At 40.5% G+C, this 9,061-nt stretch overlaps 1 long non-coding RNA gene across 1 annotated transcript; it reads right to left on the minus strand.

Moving 5' to 3' along the window:
* Positions 1-2,818: 2,818 nt before the first annotated feature.
* On the minus strand, positions 2,819-9,056 carry LOC108498522. The gene is made up of 3 exons (XR_001875197.1): positions 8,940-9,056; positions 7,325-7,413; positions 2,819-2,966 (listed from the first exon to the last, which is right to left on the minus strand). It is a non-coding gene; the product is annotated as an uncharacterized LOC108498522 (long non-coding RNA).
* Between the last annotated feature and the right edge of the window lie 5 nt (positions 9,057-9,061).

Below are 9,061 nucleotides of genomic sequence, written 5' to 3' on the forward strand. Positions count from 1 at the left end.
GAAGTTATTTTTGTTTCCCATTTTTCACAGCCACCTTGCTTCTATCACCTAAGCAATAGCCTGGCCTCTTCTATTTACCAATAGCAACACATAACATTTATTTCAAATACCTCACAACCCTCCTGGAAACTAGGCAAGAACTGGTGTTTGTGCTAGCATCCCCCAGGGAATGCAGGCAGCCCAGTGGTACAGCGAGAGCCTGGGATAAATGGCCCCATATTGCAACCAAGTAAGTTCATGCAGAAAAAGCCTGTGCTATGTCCAGTCACGCAGTTCCTCCAGACCATATCATACAAGTGTATTGCAAGACTCTCAAGAGAGCTGACTCATATATTGTGACACAGCTCTCAGGAACGAGGTGTGTGCACGTACACGTGAATCTGTGCATAAGTACATGGGGAGAGGTGAATTCTTCAGGGTTTTTTTGAGAATTGATGTATCAGGAATTAAATCATGGTCAGGTAGCGGAAAGGAGATTCTGGGGAAAAGAATGCCCTTCATGTTTGCAATATGCCTCATACAAAACCACACACACCTCCTTGAATAAATCCCTGGAAAAAAACATGCAAGCTCCCTGTACACAGAGATAAGCTTGCAGTGATTAAAGCCACAGCAATATTTTCTTTTCAAGAAATAGCACCATAAGGTCACTGCAGACACCACCACTCTGTTGTCTGCTTGAGGTTATGGAGAACAAGGTAATTTAATTTTAAAGTACCTCCCTAATGGAATAAATTTGAGAAAGACATTAAAACCAGTCCTGACCTGACAATAGACATATTCAAAGCAAATAAGTGTTTTGATGAAACAGATGGTAACTGTCATTAACTTTGGCGTTTTCTGCCATAAACCACATAGTTTTAACTCAATTAGTTAGCTGTTTCTTTTTTTAATTAAACAAACCTAAATTCCATCTATTCAGCAACCAGTTTATATCCAAACAATAAAATAGCCAGTTTTAAGAAATCTGAGTAGGATACAGCTCAGGCCAACAGCAATCAAAGGCTCCAGTGCCTGCTACCTCTTAACCAGGCAGTTGGGCGGCTCCTGCACCGGCAGCCTGTCAGGAGCCCTTCCCTATGCTGGGATCATATCTCTTTGTTTACACAAAGTGTAAGGAACGCATCCTGCAGCTGCTGTAAAGCAATGTGAGCTATGCTGCACACACCAGTGGCACTGGGTTGATTTTCTGCTATTTATCAGGAAAACTGGAATCTTCATTCCAGCTATTTGCACAGAAACGTGCTGACATAAACCAGAGCAGATAAATCATTCCAGTTCTGTTGTAAATGCATAGGTATTTGAATCCTTCCTTGCTGCTTCAAAACCACAACGAAGGCTATGCCAACAATCCCGCCTAAGACCATTTATCACTCTTATTTTGTCAGTTCATTTTGCAGTCAGAGATCATTACTCAAAAGTAGCATTTGCTTCCAAGTGATGTGACCGTCTCTGGTGATGGTTTTTATTACAATTAAAACAGCCCTACAGCTTCACCTGGGTTTCTTTAGTGGGAAGATAAATTTCAAAGGATTTCTCATTGACAGGTTTGAAAGATCAAATTATGAAAGTCTTCTGACTTCTTTCTCCTAACATTTTGTGCAATGCCTTAGAGTGCATGTGTATCAGAGAAGTCTGAAAGTGAAGGAATTAAGGATTTCTGATTCTATTTTACTGTAAATGAAGCAGGAAGGTTCCTATGGCCAAGGCAGTATGTTTGTGTTTCCCCCCACTTTCAACAACATTATGATCATGTCAAGGCCAAGTTGGTCATTTGACTTATTCACTTTCATTATTACCTGATGAGTACAGGGAGGAAAAATGCTGGAGACAGCCCAGACCACAGCAAGTCAATGTAAAATGATGCACAGAAGTTTCAGGGCTTGTGTTTTATATCTGCAAACAGTGTTTGCATCAGTAAGTCAAGCACTGCACAGCCTCACTCAGTCAAAATTCCCCTTGAAGATGTCAAATGGAAATATGACTGCAGATGGGCAGGCTGCATCTGAAGGCAGTGTGTCAGAGCACAGACACATCACAGAATCACGGAATCATTTTGGTTGGAAAGGACCTTAAAGATTACCTAGTTCCAACACCCCTGCCATGGGCAGGGACACCTTTCACTATCCCAGGTTGTTCAATGCCCCGTCCAACCTGGCCTTGAACACTTCCAGGGATAGGGCAATTACAGCTTTCCTGGGCAACCTGTTCCAGTGCCTCACCACCATCACAGTAAATAATTTCTCCCTTATATCTGATTTGATATTAGATAAAATAAAGAAATAAATGTCTCTAAGATAGTGACAGCAAGACAGTCACTGTCTTGCCATCCACCAATAGTCAAGAAAGTGCTGTCAATGCTGGAAGTGGAAACATACAAAACCCAGGAAGTGCCAGCTACACCTGGATTTGTATTTTCAGGTTTCCTGCTTGGAGGCAGTCCCCTCTCTGCTCAGACTTGGGGAAGCTTAACCTGGATCTAAATTTGGTTTCTCACATTTCTTCTTTTCCATCTCACTAGTTCCCTCCAGTGCATTTCTGTGTGACTGTGAATCACTGCGCAATTTCTGTGTGACCCTCCCCTCTGTAAGCGCTGGGTGACAAGCTGTGCTGGGATCTTTCACAAAAGCAGCAGGGGCCAGCTCTAATGCTGTATGAGCAGGACTTGCAGAGAGTGCTTGTGGCCCTGCTTCATTCTCTCACCTTCTGCTGGTAAACAGGTCTGAGATTTTTAAACCCTCATCAGCCAGAGGTTGCATTTCTGTTGTGTGCACCAGCTGCTGTGGAGTGTAGTTAAATCCTCTTTGCACTTACAGAGCTTTTGCACAGCACAGGTCCCTGGCACAGCAGGCTGGCATTGGGGAGCTTCAAGTACAGCCCAACACTTCAGTGCCACCATGGGAAGGGCAGGCCTCCTCTGTAATTCCCTTAGAGATTTTTCTTACCAAGATGAGAGGAGTAGTGACCTAGGAAACAAAAGAGCGGTTATTTTTTGGAAATTACATAAATATTTTAAACATCTTTGTAAATAACGCATGTGATATGGGAACGGAAATACTGCACAGCAGGGAGAGGTGACAAAGAAAACAAACAAGTGCTTTAAAACAGAGGACTTAGGATACAGTGGCAAGGAAATCAGCCTTAGGAGGGCCAAAATTAATTCACCACAATAAGAACAAAAGTATAGAGTAATTTCTGAACCAATCGTTTGTGTATTATTATTCCACATGTATTTAATATGTTTAAAGCCGATCTTCTCATAAATTGCTCTGTAGCTCCCTCTAATGACAACTTCTCCAAAACTGTGTTCCAGAGAGCAGCAAGTGGTAACAAGATAAACCAGCACTTAGTGCAGCACAGAATCACGGAATCACAGAATGGTTTGGGTTGGAAGGGACCTTAAAGATCCTGTAGCTTCAAAACCCCTGTCATGGGCAGGGACACCTCCTACTACACCAGGTTGCTCAACCTGGCCACTCGACCTGGCCTCAAACACATCCAGGGATAGGGCATCCACAACTTCTCTGGGCAAGAGATCAAAACAATCAAAACTCAAGATCCTTAGGTCATAATAGTTGTCATGTGTGCAAAACCACCACGCTGTTATCATTGCCTGTCCATCACTTTATTTTTATCTTGGCAGATATTACAGCTCTTCTTAAAAGAGGTTAAAGGCATAGTAAACTGAGTCAAGAGGCAAAGGCCCCACAGACCTGGTGGGGTGGCAGAAGAGCAGAAGTGTGTGCATCCCACACCCCACAAGGCTGCACTGCCCAGACACATGAGCCCCGTGTGGGGCACACCAGCATCTAGAGAGCCTAACTATGCTGTATAATAATTTGTTAGCATAGGAGAAAGCAGTAGTAGCAGCAAGATTTGCAGACTAGGAGGTGGCTGGCACCTCCCGTGCTCCCTGCCAGGCTTCCCAGCACAAAGTCAGGCAGTCAGTGTTCATGTGGGCAGGCTGATGCACTCAACCCTCAGCCAGACTTCTCTGCAGCTACAGCAGAGGTACTGCCCAATCAAAAAATACGTTGCTGATCCCAGAGCAAATAAAAAGAATCTTATAACAAGGAAACTAAAAAAATTAATTACATGATCTAGCAATGCACAAACAGCAATGTCAGAGTACAGGATCATTTTAAATGATCATTTTAAATCATCCATACTGAATTAGAGTTAAAAAAATCAATTATAAAAATCTTTATATTACAATTCAATAAGGTGTCAATATTTCTCTTGTGTAGATTAAAATGTACATCAAATCTGGCAACACATGACTTAGTATTTCACACTAATACTAATACTTTGCACTCCTTTAGTTACTGCAAACACCCCAGAAATTAGCAGAGTCCAAAGGGTATAAAGTCTGTTTTGTTTCCAGTTTTGAAAATCATTTTAGCTCTGAGATCTTCAGGAAGTCAGACAAGAGAGAAAGCAGTAACAAAACAATCACATCTGAACAAGTGATACTAGTAAAGCCACGCTGAATTTGTACACACATAACCCATTTCTGTCCAATGCATATTTCTCTCACATGCATACCAGGAATGTTTAGTTTGTTTAAGAGTTTATTTGTGTCAACTCCACCCTGCCTTTAGCTACAGCAATTATTTTTTTTTATGAGAAGGTAATATTCTATATTGTCACTTATTTCTAATGCTGACTTTTAGACCAAGATACTGGTTTCAGAGTACAGAGGAAGAGTATTAAGGTATAGTAGTTTGAGTACAGAGCAGAACAGCATCTGGAACAAGAAGAAATCAGTATTTCACAATTCATTGGGTATAATTTCCACATAAATAATTAATTTATGCAGGAAAATATTTTAACTTTAAGGAATACCATTTAACATTCTAATACACAATGATTTGCCTCGCAATGATGTGGAAAGCATTTCATCTAACAGGGAGGCCTGTGGCTCAGCTGATACAAGTCCCAGAGTACTCAGTGACAGGGTCCTGGAAGAAACCTGAGGTGACATGCAGTTGGTCCACACAGGTTACACACAGAATCACAGAATCATGGCTACACACTGAATCACAGAATCATAGAACTGTTTAGGTTGGAAAAGACCTCTAAAATCATAAAGTCCAACTGTAAATGTAGAACTGCCAGGTCCACCACTAAACCGTGTCCCCAGGTGTCACATTTACATGTCTTTTAAATACCTCCAGAATGGTGACTCCACCAGTAGACTCCCGGTCTAGACTGTCTGGCTGAACACCCCTTTTGGAAGAAATTTTTCCTATTATGTGTGTGCTCTTTTGCTAAGAAATATTTAATTACTACCTACCATTCAGTCCGACCTGACTTCTGCCCCTTCTGGATGTTAATACCCCAACTGCACCACACTGGGATGCTTCATTTAGCCATAAATGCAGGCACTTACAAATTATTCTGGTTTTGAAAAAAAACTATTTACAGACAAGACATTTTAAGAGACTAGTTTCTGCTTTAGAAATCACACAGGTGAACAGTTCAACAAAAAGGGGTTAAGGAACAGTGCACAGACAAAGGGAATCAGACAGCTGAGAGCAGTAACCCCTTAAGCCAGAGCCACATCAGAAAGGTCATTACATTATCTCTTTAGTGCACATATGGTCTTTGTGTAAAAACCTTCTGTCCCACCTATGAGGCAGTAGTACCAATATGTGTGTTACTGACATGCTGAGATATAATTTCAACTGCAGAGCTCATTTTCTCCAAACTCTTCACTTGGTCCTTACCAGCTTTCCTGTTCTCCGTAACAAAACAGCACCACCAAGCCAACTCACGTCTGTAGCAACTGCATTGCTGAACCTTTATAATGTTACATATTTGGAAACTCTGCAGGAAGAGGGAGAACTGAAGAAGCTTTAAGATGTACATCCGTCTGCTTCATTTTTCAAAAAGATTCTGTCCTCAGAGTCACCATAAGTATTAATGTTCATAGAATGCCAGTGACTCCATCAAAGATACAACTGCCTTAGACATCAGCCAATGCTCACAGCACCCTGGGACACCATCCATAGGGTCCCATGGACTTGTACGAGTTGAGACTGAGTAACTCCTGACTCAACCCTCTCTAATGGTAGTAATTCCACTCCCTCAACCCTTGGAGTAATCACAGAGGCCTGGGAGACCTTGCTAGTGAGGGCAAGACAAAGGTGGCACTAGGTACCCCAGACTTCTCCGTGTCTGCAGTCACCAATCCACCCACCCCACCCAGTAACAGTCCCATGTTTTCCTTGTTCAAGCTTTTTCCACTAAGGCAGCACTTACGTGTTGGCTTTGCATGGCCAGGTTTTAGTAGTGAGGGGCTACAGAAGGATGGGGGGCTTCTCTGAGAAGCTGCCAGAAGCTTCCCCCTTTTGTGTCTGTGAACATTTGACTATTCCTAACTAGAAGTACATAGACGTATGGATGCTGTAACTGGTAAAACTTCTAGTCTTCTACAAAGTCACAATGACAGGTACCTGTGTTAGGTATCTTTATTCTTAATACAAGCATTTCATTTTCATCATTAGATTTAAATGATTTATTTTTCTTTTCACTTTTAAAATGCAGGTTTGGAAGTTACTTAAAAGGAACTGTTTTTCCTCGATATGCTTCAAGTTCTACAGCTGTGCATGGAGGAAGAATAAGGAATAAAACTAAATGCTGAGTATACAAAGAGAAAACTATTTTTAAATTTTCTCTTGAAGCACTGGAGAAACCCACTGGGAATCAGTGCCTGCTTCTACACTGTGTTTTGCTTAAACTCTGAAGCTTGAAAGGTACAGCATCCGTACATCTATGTACTTCTAGTTAGGAACAGTCAAATGTTCACGGACACAAAAGGGGGAAGCGTTAGTCTGACATTTCAGACGGTTGTGCACTTCGAAGAGTTAATATTAATACAAGCATTTGAGACAGGGAATCAGAACATCTAGTTTTGATACCTATACAAACCTCTGCTGCAGTCATGGATTGTCCAGGTACAATGAGGGCTACCCCTCAGCTTCAACAGAACAGCAGGTCTTAGCTATGACTCCAAGGCTCCGAGCTCAGCTAATGAAACACTAAGCATACACACACAATTTATCCTTTTTGTCAGGGGTTAGCACTTGTGGCTTTGGCACTCTCTCACGAGGCCTAAGAAGAATCTTGCCTGGAGCATTCAGTAACATAGACTACAAAGGTAGAGAGGCAGCGAAAGAAAAGACCAACCCAGCAGACAACTGACAGGTAAGGGGCAGATGTGAAGAAATAATGCAACTGAGTTGCCAGGACATCATAGATGAGCAACTTAGCTAGCATGTCTGTGATGGAGGGTGCAGTTTCTGAGTTACCATAAGCCCACCTGAGCTCACTGTCCCTTCCGGACTTGGGCCTCTACCTTCAGAAGAAATGTTCCCCTCACATTTATTTCCATTGCACCAGCACTTGCAGCTGCAAGACAAGTCAGATCAACAGACTAACTCAACAACACAAGAAAAAACCAGCAAGTTCCCAGCAGATTCTGTAACCTGAACAAATTAGCAAGAATTCCTTTGACTTGGCTTTTCCTATATGAATTAAAATTTAATTCTTCTTATAATCTTTCTCAGAATAGGCAATTGTGAAGCCTACAATTCTTATTTTAAACACTGAACCCTAAATGGTCTTCAGATTTTGATAATATTTCCTCCCCCCCAATTAATCATTAATATAACACCAACCAGTACCATTAACATTATATATAAGTTCACATTCTAGGTTACATTCTATGTGATTTCTTTGACCTAGAGCTTAAGCAACATACAGATATACCTAGACAGGTATACTAGGTATATATATATATAGATACTCTTAGGTATGCTGGAATAAGAGAAAATATTACTGAAACTAGTAATTGCAAGAATCTCTTCCCAAATATGAAATGCGTTCTCTACAGACTACTTTTAGTTTGAGAGAATGCTTGTGAAAATGCACTTTGAAAACATGACTGGACATTCCATACAATTATTAACCTCTTTTTACAATAAAAAGATGAAGGTAAGTTTGTATAGCATGTATGGCCACAGCTAACATCCTTCTGGTGTTTCTTTATTCTGTTTTCATTTTGTACTTTCCCTCATCCATTCTTTGTGAAAATGACTGAAACCTGCATCCTTCCAAGCATACACAGAAAAGATTTATCTCCAAGGATAGGGATTGTATAAAAGAAACCGACTAAAAGTCCATACAGAAGCATTTTTTCAGTCATATGCTTACCTATTAAAGTAACCTCCTTTAAAAATTCAGAGAATCTGAAAGTTGAATATTGTGTTATACCCAAGTATATATTAAGGATATACTGCAGAGTTAGGAAATTATTTCACTACGCTGACTTTCATTAATGTGTATTATTTGTCATTGCAAGAAATAGTATTTGCTAATACTTAGGAAGTAGAGAATGAATCTATGATTCTATGCTGTCAAGTGAATTATTTCTGTTGGCTTTTAGTAAGTCACAGAATGCATTCAAGTTACTTCTATCGACATGGTAGGAAGTTAACTCCTTCTCTAAATAGGCAGTGCTGAGAAATCATTGAAGTACAGAGCTTTAAATACCTTTTGCCATACTTCCAGAACCCTCTTGAAAGACAAAAGGGATAAAGTACCGGCTTCAGTCAAACCAACCAAGAGCTCTTTGATGGGAGCTTACACTCTTTTTTACTGTTTAACACTAACACCTTCATATTCTAAACCAATACTTACAACACCTTAAGTATATGCATAATTTAGCCTGAGAAGAATTAAACCTTCCTTGTGATACCTCCACTTAAAATCTATATTCCTTCTGAATTATAAAGTACTTATGCTTTTTTAACAGATAATATGCAAATCACACAGGACAGCATGCTAAATAACAATGCACAAATTCTTGTTTTGCATGTTTTCCTTCATTTACATATGATGTGTTTTTCTAAAACAGACATGAAATTTAGACTAACCCTTCTTTCACAGGCTGATGACCGGGAAGTTGAAGCATTCAGAGCAGAATTCCTCGGTAATTCTGCATCTCTTGTTGCCAAAGATACTTAGAAGAGAATATGTTGAACATGAAAGGTTTCAT

Source organism: Lepidothrix coronata, unplaced genomic scaffold (genome assembly GCF_001604755.1).
Source record: "Lepidothrix coronata isolate B3197 unplaced genomic scaffold, Lepidothrix_coronata-1.0 Scaffold60, whole genome shotgun sequence".
Classification (NCBI taxonomy): Eukaryota; Metazoa; Chordata; class Aves; order Passeriformes; family Pipridae; genus Lepidothrix; species Lepidothrix coronata.